The 17,800-nt window shown below is 37.8% G+C and overlaps 16 non-coding genes across 16 annotated transcripts; all 16 read left to right on the top strand.

Moving 5' to 3' along the window:
* Positions 1–639: 639 nt before the first annotated feature.
* TRNAL-UAG (transfer RNA leucine (anticodon UAG)) lies at positions 640–721 on the top strand. Its single transcript has one exon. It is a non-coding gene; the product is annotated as a tRNA-Leu (tRNA).
* Positions 722–1,614: 893 nt separating this feature from the next.
* Positions 1,615–1,696, top strand: TRNAL-UAG (transfer RNA leucine (anticodon UAG)). The gene has a single exon. It is a non-coding gene; the product is annotated as a tRNA-Leu (tRNA).
* Positions 1,697–2,584: 888 nt separating this feature from the next.
* Positions 2,585–2,666, top strand: TRNAL-UAG (transfer RNA leucine (anticodon UAG)). The gene has a single exon. It is a non-coding gene; the product is annotated as a tRNA-Leu (tRNA).
* Positions 2,667–3,559: 893 nt separating this feature from the next.
* Positions 3,560–3,641, top strand: TRNAL-UAG (transfer RNA leucine (anticodon UAG)). The gene has a single exon. It is a non-coding gene; the product is annotated as a tRNA-Leu (tRNA).
* Positions 3,642–4,315: 674 nt separating this feature from the next.
* TRNAL-UAG (transfer RNA leucine (anticodon UAG)) lies at positions 4,316–4,398 on the top strand. Its single transcript has one exon. It is a non-coding gene; the product is annotated as a tRNA-Leu (tRNA).
* Positions 4,399–5,286: 888 nt separating this feature from the next.
* Positions 5,287–5,368, top strand: TRNAL-UAG (transfer RNA leucine (anticodon UAG)). The gene has a single exon. It is a non-coding gene; the product is annotated as a tRNA-Leu (tRNA).
* Positions 5,369–6,849: 1,481 nt separating this feature from the next.
* Positions 6,850–6,931, top strand: TRNAL-UAG (transfer RNA leucine (anticodon UAG)). The gene has a single exon. It is a non-coding gene; the product is annotated as a tRNA-Leu (tRNA).
* A 2,073-nt stretch (positions 6,932–9,004) lies between these two features.
* On the top strand, positions 9,005–9,086 carry TRNAL-UAG (transfer RNA leucine (anticodon UAG)). Its single transcript has one exon. It is a non-coding gene; the product is annotated as a tRNA-Leu (tRNA).
* An 813-nt stretch (positions 9,087–9,899) lies between these two features.
* TRNAL-UAG (transfer RNA leucine (anticodon UAG)) lies at positions 9,900–9,981 on the top strand. The gene has a single exon. It is a non-coding gene; the product is annotated as a tRNA-Leu (tRNA).
* Positions 9,982–11,459: 1,478 nt separating this feature from the next.
* Positions 11,460–11,541, top strand: TRNAL-UAG (transfer RNA leucine (anticodon UAG)). Its single transcript has one exon. It is a non-coding gene; the product is annotated as a tRNA-Leu (tRNA).
* An 883-nt stretch (positions 11,542–12,424) lies between these two features.
* On the top strand, positions 12,425–12,506 carry TRNAL-UAG (transfer RNA leucine (anticodon UAG)). Its single transcript has one exon. It is a non-coding gene; the product is annotated as a tRNA-Leu (tRNA).
* Positions 12,507–13,389: 883 nt separating this feature from the next.
* On the top strand, positions 13,390–13,471 carry TRNAL-UAG (transfer RNA leucine (anticodon UAG)). The gene has a single exon. It is a non-coding gene; the product is annotated as a tRNA-Leu (tRNA).
* Positions 13,472–14,354: 883 nt separating this feature from the next.
* Positions 14,355–14,436, top strand: TRNAL-UAG (transfer RNA leucine (anticodon UAG)). The gene has a single exon. It is a non-coding gene; the product is annotated as a tRNA-Leu (tRNA).
* Positions 14,437–15,319: 883 nt separating this feature from the next.
* TRNAL-UAG (transfer RNA leucine (anticodon UAG)) lies at positions 15,320–15,401 on the top strand. Its single transcript has one exon. It is a non-coding gene; the product is annotated as a tRNA-Leu (tRNA).
* Positions 15,402–16,284: 883 nt separating this feature from the next.
* On the top strand, positions 16,285–16,366 carry TRNAL-UAG (transfer RNA leucine (anticodon UAG)). The gene has a single exon. It is a non-coding gene; the product is annotated as a tRNA-Leu (tRNA).
* An 882-nt stretch (positions 16,367–17,248) lies between these two features.
* TRNAL-UAG (transfer RNA leucine (anticodon UAG)) lies at positions 17,249–17,330 on the top strand. Its single transcript has one exon. It is a non-coding gene; the product is annotated as a tRNA-Leu (tRNA).
* Positions 17,331–17,800: the final 470 nt, after the last annotated feature.

The following is a 17,800-nucleotide window of genomic DNA, read 5'->3' as shown; positions in this document are numbered from 1 at the left end:
AGACGTCTACTGAATTGGATAAAACAACACCTCACTTTGAGAATTCCAAAATGTATTTGTACTTACTGCAAATGAATCATTCCTCTGCTGCAGGTAAAATCTCCTCTTCTCAAGTCTCGGTAGAAGACCTCTAGTCCATTGTGGTTTTTAAACGACAACAACAGAAATTGCAGGTACTCGTCACGCTTCGAAAGACAATTTACCCCCACCGTGAAAAAAAGGCAGAAAAAAATTAAACCAACTGTACGTGTTCCAGTTAAATCACCCAAAACATTTCTTAAAACGTCTACTTAATTGGATAAAACAACAACTCACTTTGATAATTCCATAAATGTATTTGTGCTTACTCCAAAGGAATCGTCTACCTAATTGGATAAAACAACATCTCACTTTGAGAATTCCAAAATGTATTTGTACTTACTTCAAAGGAATCATTCCTCTGCTGTAGGTAAAATCTCCTCTACTCAAGTCTCAGTCGAAGATTTCTTGTCCTTTGTGGTTTTCAAACAACAACAACAGAAATTGCAGGTACTTGTGACCCTTCGACAGACAATTTAACCCCACCGTGAAAAGAAGTGGGAAAAAAACTGAAACCAACTGTACGTGTTCCTGATAATAAGCTGTGTGCCTGTAATCGAAGGTAGCGTGGCCGAGCGGTCTAAGGCGCTGGATTTAGGCTCCAGTCTCTTTGGAGGCGTGGGTTCAAATCCCACCGCTGCCAAATATTACATTTTTAGTGTATGGTGCATTATTCATAAAGGCCAAATTGTCCATTTGTCAACTCATATGATCACTGAAAACAGAGTCACGTTCATGGCTTGGCTCTTTTTGTTTGGGATTTAAAATGGGCTTTTTTTTTACTTCAAAGTGGCAAGTAAAATTTGCCACGCATGAACAGCTGTTAATCAAGCCAATAATAACTCTTATAGAAAAGAACATCCTGCTTCAGCTTTAAAGCACCCAAAACATTTCTTAAGACGTCTACTGAATTGGATAAAACAACACCTCACTTTGAGAATTCCAAAATGTATTTGTACTTCCTGCAAATGAATCATTCCTCTGCTGCAGGTAAAATCTCCTCTTCTCAAGTCTCGGTAGAAGACCTCTAGTCCATTGTTGTTTTTAAACGACAACAACAGAAATTGCAGGTACTCGTCACGCTTCGAAAGACAATTTACCCCCACCGTGAAAAAAAGGCAGAAAAAAATGAAACCAACTGCACGTGTTCCAGTTAAATCACCCAAAACATTTCTTAAAACGTCTACTTAATTGGATAAAACAACAACTCACTTTGATAATTCCATAAATGTATTTGTGCTTACTCCAAAGGAATCGTCTACCTAATTGGATAAAACAACATCTCACTTTGAGAATTCCAAAATGTATTTGTACTTACTTCAAAGGAATCATTCCTCTGCTGTAGGTAAAATCTCCTCTACTCAAGTCTCAGTCGAAGATTTCTTGTCCTTTGTGGTTTTCAAACAACAACAACAGAAATTGCAGGTACTTGTGACCCTTCGACAGACAATTTAACCCCACCGTAAAAAGAAGTGGGAAAAAAACTGAAGCCAACTGTACGTGTTCCTGATAATAAGCTGTGTGCCTGTAATCGAAGGTAGCGTGGCCGAGCGGTCTAAGGCGCTGGATTTAGGCTCCAGTCTCTTTGGAGGCATGGGTTCAAATCCCACCGCTGCCAAATATTACATTTTTAGTGTATTGTGCATTATTCATAAAGGCCAAATTGTCCATTTGTCAACTCATATGATCACCGAAAACAGAGTCACGTTCATGGCTCTTTTTGTTTGGGATTTAAAATGGGCTTTTTTTTTACTTCAAAGTGGCAAGTAAAATTTGCCACGCATGAACAGCTGTTAATCAAGCCAATAATAACTCTTATAGAAAAGAACATCCTGCTTCAGCTTTAAAGCACCCAAAACATTTCTTAAGACGTCTACTGAATTGGATAAAACAACACCTCACTTTGAGAATTCCAAAATGTATTTGTACTTACTGCAAATGAATCATTCCTCTGCTGCAGGTAAAATCTCCTCTTCTCAAGTCTCGGTAGAAGACCTCTAGTCCATTGTGGTTTTTAAACGACAACAACAGAAATTGCAGGTACTCGTCACGCTTCGAAAGACAATTTACCCCCACCGTGAAAAAAAGGCAGAAAAAAATGAAACCAACTGTACGTGTTCCAGTTAAATCACCCAAAACATTTCTTAAAACGTCTACTTAATTGGATAAAACAACAACTCACTTTGATAATTCCATAAATGTATTTGTGCTTACTCCAAAGGAATCGTCTACCTAATTGGATAAAACAACATCTCACTTTGAGAATTCCAAAATGTATTTGTACTTACTTCAAAGGAATCATTCCTCTGCTGTAGGTAAAATCTCCTCTACTCAAGTCTCAGTCGAAGATTTCTTGTCCTTTGTGGTTTTCAAACAACAACAACAGAAATTGCAGGTACTTGTGACCCTTCGACAGACAATTTAACCCCACCGGGAAAAGAAGTGGGAAAAAAACTGAAACCAACTGTACGTGTTCTTGATAATAAGCTGTGTGCCTGTAATCGAAGGTAGCGTGGCCGAGCGGTCTAAGGCGCTGGATTTAGGCTCCAGTCTCTTTGGAGGCGTGGGTTCAAATCCCACCGCTGCCAAATATTACATTTTTAGTGTATGGTGCATTATTCATAAAGGCCAAATTGTCCATTTGTCAACTCATATGATCACTGAAAACAGAGTCACGTTCATTGCTTGGCTCTTTTTGTTTGGGATTTAAAATGGGCTTTTTTTTTACTTCAAAGTGGCAAGTAAAATTTGCCACGCATGAACAGCTGTTAATCAAGCCAATAATAACTCTTATAGAAAAGAACATCCTGCTTCAGCTTTAAAACACCCAAAACATTTCTTAAGACGTCTACTGAATTGGATAAAACAACACCTCACTTTGAGAATTCCAAAATGTATTTGTACTTACTGCAAATGAATCATTCCTCTGCTGAAGGTAAAATCTCCTCTTCTCAAGTCTCGGTAGAAGACCTCTAGTCCATTGTGGTTTTTAAACAACAACAACAGAAATTGCATGTACTCGTCACGCTTCGAAAGATAATTTACCCCCACCGTGAAAAAAAGGCAGAAAAAAATGAAACCAACTGTACGTGTTCCAGTTAAATCACCCAAAACATTTCTTAAAACGTCTACTTAATTGGATAAAACAACAACTCACTTTGATAATTCCATAAATGTATTTGTGCTTACTCCAAAGGAATTGTCTACCTAATTGGATAAAACAACATCTCACTTTGAGAATTCCAAAATGTATTTGTACTTACTTCAAAGGAATCATTCCTCTGCTGTAGGTAAAATCTCCTCTACTCAAGTCTCAGTCGAAGATTTCTTGTCCTTTGTGGTTTTCAAACAACAACAACAGAAATTGCAGGTACTTGTGACCCTTCGACAGACAATTTAACCCCACCGTAAAAAGAAGTGGGAAAAAAACTGAAGCCAACTGTATGTGTTCCTGATAATAAGCTGTGTGCCTGTAATCGAAGGTAGCGTGGCCGAGCGGTCTAAGGCGCTGGATTTAGGCTCCAGTCTCTTTGGAGGCGTGGGTTCAAATCCCACCGCTGCCAAATATTACATTTTTAGTGTATTGTGCATTATTCATAAAGGCCAAATTGTCCATTTGTCAACTCATATGATCACTGAAAACAGAGTCACGTTCATGGCTCTTTTCGTCTGGGATTTAAAATGGGCTTTTTTTTACTTCAAAGTGGCAAGTAAAATTTGCCACGCATGAACAGCTGTTAATCAAGCCAATAATAACTCTTATAGAAAAGAACATCCTGCTTCAGCTTTAAAGCACCCAAAACATTTCTTAAGACGTCTACTGAATTGGATAAAACAACACCTCACTTTGAGAATTCCAAAATGTATTTGTACTTACTGCAAATGAATCATTCCTCTGCTGCAGGTAAAATCTCCTCTTCTCAAGTCTCGGTAGAAGACCTCTAGTCCATTGTGGTTTTTAAACGACAACAACAGAAATTGGATAAAACAACATCTCACTTTGAGAATTCCAAAATGTATTTGTACTTACTTCAAAGGAATCATTTTTTCTCCTCTACTCAAGTCTCAGTCGAAGATTTCTTGTCCTTTGTGGTTTTCAAACAACAACAACAGAAATTGCAGGTACTTGTGACCCTTCGACAGACAATTTAACCCCACCGTGAGTAAAAAGAAGTGGGAAAAAAACTGAAACCAACTGTACGTGTTCCTGATAATAAGCTGTGTGCCTGTAATCGAAGGTAGCGTGTGCCGAGCGGTCTAAGGCGCTGGATTTAGGCTCCAGTCTCTTTGGAGGCGTGGGTTCAACTCCCACCGCTGCCAAATATTACATTTTTAGTGTATTGTGCATTATTCATAAAGGCCAAATTGTCCATTTGTCAACTCATATGATCACTGAAAACAGAGTCACGTTCATGGCTCTTTTTGTTTGGGATTTAAAATGGGCTTTTTTTTTACTTCAAAGTGGCAAGTAAAATTTGCCACGCATGAACAGCTGTTAATCAAGCCAATAATAACTCTTATAGAAAAGAACATCCTGCTTCAGCTTTAAAGCACCCAAAACATTTCTTAAGACGTCTACTGAATTGGATAAAACAACACCTCACTTTGAGAATTCCAAAATGTATTTGTACTTACTGCAAATGAATCATTCCTCTGCTGCAGGTAAAATCTCCTCTTCTCAAGTCTCGGTAGAAGACCTCTAGTCCATTGTGGTTTTTAAACGACAACAACAGAAATTGCAGGTACTCGTCACGCTTCGAAAGACAATTTACCCCCACCGTGAAAAAAAGGCAGAAAAAAATGAAACCAACTGTACGTGTTCCAGTTAAATCACCCAAAACATTTCTTAAAACGTCTACTTAATTGGATAAAACAACAACTCACTTTGATAATTCCATAAATGTATTTGTGCTTACTCCAAAGGAATCGTCTACCTAATTGGATAAAACAACATCTCACTTTGAGAATTCCAAAATGTATTTGTACTTACTTCAAAGGAATCATTCCTCTGCTGTAGGTAAAATCTCCTCTACTCAAGTCTCAGTCGAAGATTTCTTGTCCTTTGTGGTTTTCAAACAACAACAACAGAAATTGCAGGTACTTGTGACCCTTCGACAGACAATTTAACCCCACCGGGAAAAGAAGTGGGAAAAAAACTGAAACCAACTGTACGTGTTCCTGATAATAAGCTGTGTGCCTGTAATCGAAGGTAGCGTGGCCGAGCGGTCTAAGGCGCTGGATTTAGGCTCCAGTCTCTTTGGAGGCGTGGGTTCAAATCCCACCGCTGCCAAATACAAATTACATTTTTAGTGTATTGTGCATTATTCATAAAGGCCAAATTGTCCATTTGTCAACTCATATGATCACTGAAAACAGAGTCACGTTCATGGATCTTTTTGTTTGGGATTTAAAATGGGCTTTTTTTTTTACTTCAAAGTGGCAAGTAAAATTTGCCACGCATGAACAGCTGTTAATCAAGCCAATAATAACTCTTATAGAAAAGAACATCCTGCTTCAGCTTTAAAGCACCCAAAACATTTCTTAAGACGTCTACTGAATTGGATAAAACAACACCTCACTTTGAGAATTCCAAAATGTATTTGTACTTACTGCAAATGAATCATTCCTCTGCTGCAGGTAAAATCTCCTCTTCTCAAGTCTCGGTAGAAGACCTCTAGTCCATTGTGGTTTTTAAACGACAACAACAGAAATTGCAGGTACTCGTCACGCTTCGGAAGACAATTTACCCCCACCGTGAAAAAAAGGCAGAAAAAAATGAAACCAACTGTACGTGTTCCAGTTAAATCACCCAAAACATTTCTTAAAACGTCTACTTAATTGGATAAAACAACAACTCACTTTGATAATTCCATAAATGTATTTGTGCTTACTCCAAAGGAATCGTCTACCTAATTGGATAAAACAACATCTCACTTTGAGAATTCCAAAATGTATTTGTACTTACTTCAAAGGAATCATTCCTCTTTTTGTTTGGGAATTAAAATGGGCTTTTTTTTTACTTCAAAGTGGCAAGTAAAATTTGCCACGCATGAACAGCTGTTAATCAAGCCAATAATAACTCTTATAGAAAAGAACATCCTGCTTCAGCTTTAAAGCACCCAAAACATTTCTTAAGACGTCTACTGAATTGGATAAAACAACACCTCACTTTGAGAATTCCAAAATGTATTTGTACTTACTGCAAATGAATCATTCCTCTGCTGCAGGTAAAATCTCCTCTTCTCAAGTCTCGGTAGAAGACCTCTAGTCCATTGTGGTTTTAAAAGACAACAACAGAAATTGCAGGTACTCGTCACGCTTCGAAAGACAATTTACCCCCACCGTGAAAAAAGGCAGAAAAAAATGAAACCAACTGTACGTGTTCCAGTTAAATCACCCAAAACATTTCTTAAAACGTCTACTTAATTGAATAAAACAACAACTCACTTTGATAATTCCATAAATGTATTTGTGCTTACTCCAAAGGAATCATCTACCTAATTGGATAAAACAACATCTCACTTTGAGAATTCCAAAATGTATTTGTACTTACTTCAAAGGAATCATTCCTCTGCTGTAGGTAAAATCTCCTCTACTCAAGTCTCAGTCGAAGATTTCTTGTCCTTTGTGGTTTTCAAACAACAACAACAGAAATTGCAGGTACTTGTGACCCTTCGACAGACAATTTAACCCCACCGTGAAAAGAAGTGGGAAAAAAACTGAAGCCAACTGTACGTGTTCCTGATAATAAGCTGTGTGCCTGTAATCGAAGGTAGCGTGGCCGAGCGGTCTAAGGCGCTAGATTTAGGCTCCAGTCTCTTTGGAGGCGTGGGTTCAAATCCCACCGCTGCCAAATACAAATTACATTTTTAGTGTATTGTGCATTATTCATAAAGGCCAAATTGTCCATTTGTCAACTCATATGATCACTGAAAACAGAGTCACGTTCATGGCTCTTTTTGTTTGGGATTTAAAATGGGCTTTTTTTTTTACTTCAAAGTGGCAAGTAAAATTTGCCACGCATGAACAGCTGTTAATCAAGCCAATAATAACTCTTATAGAAAAGAACATCCTGCTTCAGCTTTAAAGCACCCAAAACATTTCTTAAGACGTCTACTGAATTGGATAAAACAACACCTCACTTTGAGAATTCCAAAATGTATTTGTACTTACTGCAAATGAATCATTCCTCTGCTGCAGGTAAAATCTCCTCTTCTCAAGTCTCGGTAGAAGACCTCTAGTCCATTGTGGTTTTTAAACGACAACAACAGAAATTGCAGGTACTCGTCACGCTTCGGAAGACAATTTACCCCCACCGTGAAAAAAAGGCAGAAAAAAATGAAACCAACTGTACGTGTTCCAGTTAAATCACCCAAAACATTTCTTAAAACGTCTACTTAATTGGATAAAACAACAACTCACTTTGATAATTCCATAAATGTATTTGTGCTTACTCCAAAGGAATCGTCTACCTAATTGGATAAAACAACATCTCACTTTGAGAATTCCAAAATGTATTTGTACTTACTTCAAAGGAATCATTCCTCTTTTTGTTTGGGAATTAAAATGGGCTTTTTTTTTACTTCAAAGTGGCAAGTAAAATTTGCCACGCATGAACAGCTGTTAATCAAGCCAATAATAACTCTTATAGAAAAGAACATCCTGCTTCAGCTTTAAAGCACCCAAAACATTTCTTAAGACGTCTACTGAATTGGATAAAACAACACCTCACTTTGAGAATTCCAAAATGTATTTGTACTTACTGCAAATGAATCATTCCTCTGCTGCAGGTAAAATCTCCTCTTCTCAAGTCTCGGTAGAAGACCTCTAGTCCATTGTGGTTTTTAAACGACAACAACAGAAATTGCAGGTACTCGTCACGCTTCGAAAGACAATTTACCCCCACCGTGAAAAAAAGGCAGAAAAAAATGAAACCAACTGTACGTGTTCCAGTTAAATCACCCAAAACATTTCTTAAAACGTCTACTTAATTGGATAAAACAACAACTCACTTTGATAATTCCATAAATGTATTTGTGCTTACTCCAAAGGAATCGTCTACCTAATTGGATAAAACAACATCTCACTTTGAGAATTCCAAAATGTATTTGTACTTACTTCAAAGGAATCATTCCTCTTTTTGTTTGGGAATTAAAATGGGCTTTTTTTTTACTTCAAAGTGGCAAGTAAAATTTGCCACGCATGAACAGCTGTTAATCAAGCCAATAATAACTCTTATAGAAAAGAACATCCTGCTTCAGCTTTAAAGAACCCAAAACATTTCTTAAGACGTCTACTGAATTGGATAAAACAACACCTCACTTTGAGAATTCCAAAATGTATTTGTACTTACTGCAAATGAATCATTCCTCTGCTGCAGGTAAAATCTCCTCTTCTCAAGTCTCGGTAGAAGACCTCTAGTCCATTGTGGTTTTTAAACGACAACAACAGAAATTGCAGGTACTCGTCACGCTTCGAAAGACAATTTACCCCCACCGTGAAAAAAAGGCAGAAAAAAATGAAACCAACTGTACGTGTTCCAGTTAAATCACCCAAAACATTTCTTAAAACGTCTACTTAATTGGATAAAACAACAACTCACTTTGATAATTCCATAAATGTATTTGTGCTTACTCCAAAGGAATCGTCTACCTAATTGGATAAAACAACATCTCACTTTGAGAATTCCAAAATGTATTTGTACTTACTTCAAAGGAATCATTCCTCTGCTGTAGGTAAAATCTCCTCTACTCAAGTCTCAGTCGAAGATTTCTTGTCCTTTGTGGTTTTCAAACAACAACAACAGAAATTGCAGGTACTTGTGACCCTTCGACAGACAATTTAACCCCACCGGGAAAAGAAGTGGGAAAAAAACTGAAACCAACTGTACGTGTTCCTGCTAATAAGCTGTGTGCCTGTAATCGAAGGTAGCGTGGCCGAGCGGTCTAAGGCGCTGGATTTAGGCTCCAGTCTCTTTGGAGGCGTGGGTTCAAATCCCACCTCTGCCAAATATTAAATTTTTAGTATATTGTGCATTATTCATAAAGGCCAAATTGTCCATTTGTCAACTCATATGATCACTGAAAACAGAGTCACGTTCATGGCTCTTTTCGTCTGGGATTTAAAATGGGCTTTTTTTTACTTCAAAGTGGCAAGTAAAATTTGCCACGCATGAACAGCTGTTAATCAAGCCAATAATAACTCTAATAGAAAAGAACATCCTGCTTCAGCTTTAAAGCACCCAAAACATTTCTTAAGACGTCTACTGAATTGGATAAAACAACACCTCACTTTGAGAATTCCAAAATGTATTTGTACTTACTGCAAATGAATCATTCCTCTGCTGCAGGTAAAATCTCCTCTTCTCAAGTCTCGGTAGAAGACCTCTAGTCCATTGTGGTTTTTAAACGACAACAACAGAAATTGCAGGTACTCGTCACGCTTCGAAAGACAATTTACCCCCACCGTGAAAAAAAGGAAGAAAAAAATGAAACCAACTGTACGTGTTCCAGTTAAATCACCCAAAACATTTCTTAAAACGTCTACTTAATTGGATAAAACAACAACTCACTTTGATAATTCCATAAATGTATTTGTACTTACTTCAAAGGAATCATTCCTCTGCTGTAGGTAAAATCTCCTCTACTCAAGTCTCAGTCGAAGATTTCTTGTCGTTTGTTGTTTTCAAACAACAACAACAGAAATTGCAGGTACTTGTGACCCTTCGACAGACAATTTAACCCCACCATGAAAAGAAGTGGGAAAAAAACTGAAGCCAACTGTACGTGTTCCTGATAATAAGCTGTGTGCCTGTAATCGAAGGTAGCGTGGACGAGCGGTCTAAGGCGCTGGATTTAGGCTCCAGTCTCTTTGGAAGCGTGGGTTCAAATCCCACCGCTGCCAAATACAAATTACATTTTTAGTGTATTGTGCATTATTCATAAAGGCCAAATTGTCCATTTGTCAACTCATATGATCACTGAAAACAGAGTCACGTTCATGGCTCTTTTTGTTTGGGATTTAAAATGGGCTTTTTTTTTACTTCAAAGTGGCAAGTAAAATTTGCCACGCATGAACAGCTGTTAATCAAGCCAATAATAACTCTTATAGAAAAGAACATCCTGCTTCAGCTTTAAAGCACCCAAAACATTTCTTAAGACGTCTACTGAATTGGATAAAACAACACCTCACTTTGAGAATTCCAAAATGTATTTGTACTTACTGCAAATGAATCATTCCTCTGCTGCAGGTAAAATCTCCTCTTCTCAAGTCTCGGTAGAAGACCTCTAGTCCATTGTGGTTTTTAAACGACAACAACAGAAATTGCAGGTACTCGTCACGCCTCGAAAGACAATTTACCCCCACCGTGAAAAAAAGGCAGAAAAAAATGAAACCAACTGTACGTGTTCCAGTTAAATCACCCAAAACATTTCTTAAAACGTCTACTTAATTGGATAAAACAACAACTCCCTTTGATAATTCCATAAATGTATTTGTGCTTACTCCAAAGGAATCGTCTACCTAATTGGATAAAACAACATCTCACTTTGAGAATTCCAAAATGTATTTGTACTTACTTCAAAGGAATCATTCCTCTTTTTGTTTGGGAATTAAAATGGGCTTTTTTTTTACTTCAAAGTGGCAAGTAAAATTTGCCACGCATGAACAGCTGTTAATCAAGCCAATGATAACTCTTATAGAAAAGAACATCCTGCTTCAGCTTTAAAGCACCCAAAACATTTCTTAAGACGTCTACTGAATTGGATAAAACAACACCTCACTTTGAGAATTCCAAAATGTATTTGTACTTACTGCAAATGAATCATTCCTCTTCTGCAGGTAAAATCTCCTCTTCTCAAGTCTAGGTAGAAGACCCCTAGTCCTTTGTGGTTTTCAAAAAACAACAATAGAAATTGCAGGTACTCGTCACGCTTCGACAATTTACCCCCACCGTGAAAAAAAAGCAGAAAAAAATGAAACCAACTGTACGTGTTCCAGTTAAATCACCCAAAACATTTCTTAAAACGTCTACTTAATTGGATAAAACAACAACTCACTTTGATAATTCCATAAATGTATTTGTGCTTACTCCAAAGGAATCGTCTACCTAATTGGATAAAACAACATCTCACTTTGAGAATTCCAAAATGTATTTGTACTTACTTCAAAGGAATCATTCCTCTGCTGTAGGTAAAATCTCCTCTACTCAAGTCTCAGTCGAAGATTTCTTGTCCTTTGTGGTTTTCAAACAACAACAACAGAAATTGCAGGTACTTGTGACCCTTCGACAGACAATTTAACCCCACTGTGAAAAGAAGTGGGAAAAAAACTGAAACCAACTGTACGTGTTCCTGCTAATAAGCTGTGTGCCTGTAATCGAAGGTAGCGTGGCCGAGCGGTCTAAGGCGCTGGATTTAGGCTCCAGTCTCTTTGGAGGCGTGGGTTCAAATCCCACCGCTGCCAAATATTACATTTTTAGTGTATTGTGCATTATTCATAAAGGCCAAATTGTCCATTTGTCAACTCATATGATCACTGAAAACAGAGTCACGTTCATGGCTCTTTTTGTCTGGGATTTAAAATGGGCTTTTTTTTACTTCAAAGTGGCAAGTAAAATTTGCCACGCATGAACAGCTGTTAATCAAGCCAATAATAACTCTTATAGAAAAGAACATCCTGCTTCAGCTTTAAAGCACCCAAAACATTTCTTAAGACGTCTACTGAATTGGATAAAACAACACCTCACTTTGAGAATTCCAAAATGTATTTGTACTTACTGCAAATGAATCATTCCTCTGCTGCAGGTAAAATCTCCTCTTCTCAAGTCTAGGTAGAAGACCCCTAGTCCTTTGTGGTTTTCAAAAAACAACAATAGAAATTGCAGGTACTCGTCACACTTCAACAATTTACCCCCACCGTGAAAAAAAAGCAGAAAAAAATGAAACCAACTGTACGTGTTCCAGTTAAATCACCCAAAACATTTCTTAAAACGTCTACTTAATTGGATAAAACAACAACTCACTTTGATAATTCCATAAATGTATTTGTGCTTACTCCAAAGGAATCGTCTACCTAATTGGATAAAACAACATCTCACTTTGAGAATTCCAAAATGTATTTGTACTTACTTCAAAGGAATCATTCCTATGCTGTAGGTAAAATCTCCTCTACTCAAGTCTCAGTCGAAGATTTCTTGTCCTTTGTGGTTTTCAAACAACAACAACAGAAATTGCAGGTACTTGTGACCCTTCGACAGACAATTTAACCCCACCGTGAAAAGAAGTGGGAAAAAAACTGAAACCAACTGTACGTGTTCCTGCTAATAAGCTGTGTGCCTGCAATCGAAGGTAGCGTGGCCGAGCGGTCTAAGGCGCTGGATTTAGGCTCCAGTCTCTTTGGAGGCGTGCGTTCAAATCCCACCGCTGCCAAATATTACATTTTTAGTGTATTGTGCATTATTCATAAAGGCCAAATTGTCCATTTGTCAACTCATATGATCACTGAAAACAGAGTCACGTTCATGGCTCTTTTTGTCTGGGATTTAAAATGGGCTTTTTTTTACTTCAAAGTGGCAAGTAAAATTTGCCACGCATGAACAGCTGTTAATCAAGCCAATAATAACTCTTATAGAAAAGAACATCCTGCTTCAGCTTTAAAGCACCCAAAACATTTCTTAAGACGTCTACTGAATTGGATAAAACAACACCTCACTTTGAGAATTCCAAAATGTATTTGTACTTACTGCAAATGAATCATTCCTCTGCTGCAGGTAAAATCTCCTCTTCTCAAGTCTAGGTAGAAGACCCCTAGTCCTTTGTGGTTTTCAAAAAACAACAATAGAAATTGCAGGTACTCGTCACACTTCAACAATTTACCCCCACCGTGAAAAAAAAGCAGAAAAAAATGAAACCAACTGTACGTGTTCCAGTTAAATCACCCAAAACATTTCTTAAAACGTCTACTTAATTGGATAAAACAACAACTCACTTTGATAATTCCATAAATGTATTTGTGCTTACTCCAAAGGAATCGTCTACCTAATTGGATAAAACAACATCTCACTTTGAGAATTCCAAAATGTATTTGTACTTACTTCAAAGGAATCATTCCTATGCTGTAGGTAAAATCTCCTCTACTCAAGTCTCAGTCGAAGATTTCTTGTCCTTTGTGGTTTTCAAACAACAACAACAGAAATTGCAGGTACTTGTGACCCTTCGACAGACAATTTAACCCCACCGTGAAAAGAAGTGGGAAAAAAACTGAAACCAACTGTACGTGTTCCTGCTAATAAGCTGTGTGCCTGCAATCGAAGGTAGCGTGGCCGAGCGGTCTAAGGCGCTGGATTTAGGCTCCAGTCTCTTTGGAGGCGTGCGTTCAAATCCCACCGCTGCCAAATATTACATTTTTAGTGTATTGTGCATTATTCATAAAGGCCAAATTGTCCATTTGTCAACTCATATGATCACTGAAAACAGAGTCACGTTCATGGCTCTTTTCGTCTGGGATTTAAAATGGGCTTTTTTTTACTTCAAAGTGGCAAGTAAAATTTGCCACGCATGAACAGCTGTTAATCAAGCCAATAATAACTCTTATAGAAAAGAACATCCTGCTTCAGCTTTAAAGCACCCAAAACATTTCTTAAGATGTCTACTGAATTGGATAAAACAACACCTCACTTTGAGAATTCCAAAATGTATTTGTACTTACTGCAAATGAATCATTCCTCTGCTGCAGGTAAAATCTCCTCTTCTCAAGTCTAGGTAGAAGACCCCTAGTCCTTTGTGGTTTTCAAAAAACAACAATAGAAATTGCAGGTACTCGTCACGCTTCGACAATTTACCCCCACCGTGAAAAAAAAGCTGAAAAAAATGAAACCAACTGTACGTGTTCCAGTTAAATCACCCAAAACATTTCTTAAAACGTCTACTTAATTGGATAAAACAACAACTCACTTTGATAATTCCATAAATGTATTTGTGCTTACTCCAAAGGAATCGTCTACCTAATTGGATAAAACAACATCTCACTTTGAGAATTCCAAAATGTATTTGTACTTACTTCAAAGGAATCATTCCTCTGCTGTAGGTAAAATCTCCTCTACTCAAGTCTCAGTCGAAGATTTCTTGTCCTTTGTGGTTTTCAAACAACAACAACAGAAATTGCAGGTACTTGTGACCCTTCGACAGACAATTTAACCCCACCGTGAAAAGAAGTGGGAAAAAAACTGAAACCAACTGTACGTGTTCCTGCTAATAAGCTGTATGCCTGCAATCGAAGGTAGCGTGGCCGAGCGGTCTAAGGCGCTGGATTTAGGCTCCAGTCTCTTTGGAGGCGTGGGTTCAAATCCCACCGCTGCCAAATATTACATTTTTAGTGTATTGTGCATTATTCATAAAGGCCAAATTGTCCATTTGTCAACTCATATGATCACTGAAAACAGAGTCACGTTCATGGCTCTTTTCGTCTGGGATTTAAAATGGGCTTTTTTTTACTTCAAAGTGGCAAGTAAAATTTGCCACGCATGAACAGCTGTTAATCAAGCCAATAATAACTCTTATAGAAAAGAACATCCTGCTTCAGCTTTAAAGCACCCAAAACATTTCTTAAGACGTCTACTGAATTGGATAAAACAACACCTCACTTTGAGAATTCCAAAATGTATTTGTACTTACTGCAAATGAATCATTCCTCTGCTGCAGGTAAAATCTCCTCTTCTCAAGTCTAGGTAGAAGACCCCTAGTCCTTTGTGGTTTTCAAAAAACAACAATAGAAATTGCAGGTACTCGTCACGCTTCGACAATTTACCCCCACCGTGAAAAAAAAGCAGAAAAAAATGAAACCAACTGTACGTGTTCCAGTTAAATCACCCAAAACATTTCTTAAAACGTCTACTTAATTGGATAAAACAACAACTCACTTTGATAATTCCATAAATGTATTTGTGCTTACTCCAAAGGAATCGTCTACCTAATTGGATAAAACAACATCTCACTTTGAGAATTCCAAAATGTATTTGTACTTACTTCAAAGGAATCATTCCTCTGCTGTAGGTAAAATCTCCTCTACTCAAGTCTCAGTCGAAGATTTCTTGTCCTTTGTGGTTTTCAAACAACAACAACAGAAATTGCAGGTACTTGTGACCCTTCGACAGACAATTTAACCCCACCGTGAAAAGAAGTGGGAAAAAAACTGAAACCAACTGTACGTGTTCCTGCTAATAAGCTGTATGCCTGCAATCGAAGGTAGCGTGGCCGAGCGGTCTAAGGCGCTGGATTTAGGCTCCAGTCTCTTTGGAGGCGTGGGTTCAAATCCCACCGCTGCCAAATATTACATTTTTAGTGTAATGTGCATTATTCATAAAGGCCAAATTGTCCATTTGTCAACTCATATGATCACTGAAAATAGAGTCACGTTCATGGCTCTTTTCGTCTGGGATTTAAAATGGGCTTTTTTTTACTTCAAAGTGGCAAGTAAAATTTGCCACGCATGAACAGCTGTTAATCAAGCCAATAATAACTCTTATAGAAAAGAACATCCTGCTTCAGCTTTAAAGCACCCAAAACATTTCTTAAGACGTCTACTGAATTGGATAAAACAACACCTCACTTTGAGAATTCCAAAATGTATTTGTACTTACTGCAAATGAATCATTCCTCTGCTGCAGGTAAAATCTCCTCTTCTCAAGTCTAGGTAGAAGACCCCTAGTCCTTTGTGGTTTTCAAAAAACAACAACAGAAATTGCAGGTACTCGTAACACTTCGACAATTTACCCCCACAGTGAAAAAAAAGCAGAAAAAAATGAAATCAACTGTACGTGTTCCAGTTAAATCACCCAAAACATTTCTTAAAACGTCTACTTAATTGGATAAAACAACAACTCACTTTGATAATTCCATAAATGTATTTGTGCTTACTCCAAAGGAATCGTCTACCTAATTGGATAAAACAACATCTCACTTTGAGAATTCCAAAATGTATTTGTACTTACTTCAAAGGAATCATTCCTCTGCTGTAGGTAAAATCTCCTCTACTCAAGTCTCAGTCGAAGATTTCTTGTCCTTTGTGGTTTTCAAACAACAACAACAGAAATTGCAGGTACTTGTGACCCTTCGACAGACAATTTAACCCCACTGTGAAAAGAAGTGGGAAAAAAACTGAAACCAACTGTACGTGTTCCTGCTAATAAGCTGTGTGCCTGTAATCGAAGGTAGCGTGGCCGAGCGGTCTAAGGCGCTGGATTTAGGCTCCAGTCTCTTTGGAGGCGTGGGTTCAAATCCCACCGCTGCCAAATATTACATTTTTAGTGTATTGTGCATTATTCATAAAGGCCAAATTGTCCATTTGTCAACTCATATGATCACTGAAAACAGAGTCACGTTCATGGCTCTTTTTGTCTGGGATTTAAAATGGGCTTTTTTTTACTTCAAAGTGGCAAGTAAAATTTGCCACGCATGAACAGCTGTTAATCAAGCCAATAATAACTCTTATAGAAAAGAACATCCTGCTTCAGCTTTAAGAACCCAAAACATTTCTTAAGACGTCTACTGAATTGGATAAAACAACACCTCACTTTGAGAATTCCAAAATGTATTTGTACTTACTGCAAATGAATCATTCCTCTGCTGCAGGTAAAATCTCCTCTTCTCAAGTCTAGGTAGAAGACCCCTAGTCCTTTGTGGTTTTCAAAAAACAACAATAGAAATTGCAGGTACTCGTCACACTTCAACAATTTACCCCCACCGTGAAAAAAAAGCAGAAAAAAATGAAACCAACTGTACGTGTTCCAGTTAAATCACCCAAAACATTTCTTAAAACGTCTACTTAATTGGATAAAACAACAACTCACTTTGATAATTCCATAAATGTATTTGTGCTTACTCCAAAGGAATCGTCTACCTAATTGGATAAAACAACATCTCACTTTGAGAATTCCAAAATGTATTTGTACTTACTTCAAAGGAATCATTCCTCTGCTGTAGGTAAAATCTCCTCTACTCAAGTCTCAGTCGAAGATTTCTTGTCCTTTGTGGTTTTCAAACAACAACAACAGAAATTGCAGGTACTTGTGACCCTTCGACAGACAATTTAACCCCACCGTGAAAAGAAGTGGGAAAAAAACTGAAACCAACTGTACGTGTTCCTGCTAATAAGCTGTGTGCCTGCAATCGAAGGTAGCGTGGCCGAGCGGTCTAAGGCGCTGGATTTAGGCTCCAGTCTCTTTGGAGGCGTGCGTTCATATCCCACCGCTGCCAAATATTACATTTTTAGTGTATTGTGCATTATTCATAAAGAACAAATTGTCCATTTGTCAACTCATATGATCACTGAAAACAGAGTCACGTTCATGGCTCTTTTCGTCTGGGATTTAAAATGGGCTTTTTTTTACTTCAAAGTGGCAAGTAAAATTTGCCACGCATGAACAGCTGTTAATCAAGCCAATAATAACTCTTATAGAAAAGAACATCCTGCTTCAGCTTTAAAGCACCCAAAACATTTCTTAAGTTGTCTACTGAATTGGATAAAACAACACCTCACTTTGAGAATTCCAAAATGTATTTGTACTTACTGCAAATGAATCATTCCTCTGCTGCAGGTAAAATCTCCTCTTCTCAAGTCTAGGTAGAAGACCCCTAGACATTTGTGGTTTTCAAAAAACAACAATAGAAATTGCAGGTACTCGTCACGCTTCGACAATTTACCCCCACCGTGAAAAAAAAGCTGA

The sequence above is a fragment of the Pelobates fuscus genome, chromosome 3, assembly GCF_036172605.1.
Source record: "Pelobates fuscus isolate aPelFus1 chromosome 3, aPelFus1.pri, whole genome shotgun sequence".
In the NCBI taxonomy this organism is placed as follows: domain Eukaryota; kingdom Metazoa; phylum Chordata; class Amphibia; order Anura; family Pelobatidae; genus Pelobates; species Pelobates fuscus.
The sequence above is the reverse complement of the archived record's forward strand: the minus strand, read 5'-3'. Positions and strand labels throughout refer to the sequence as shown.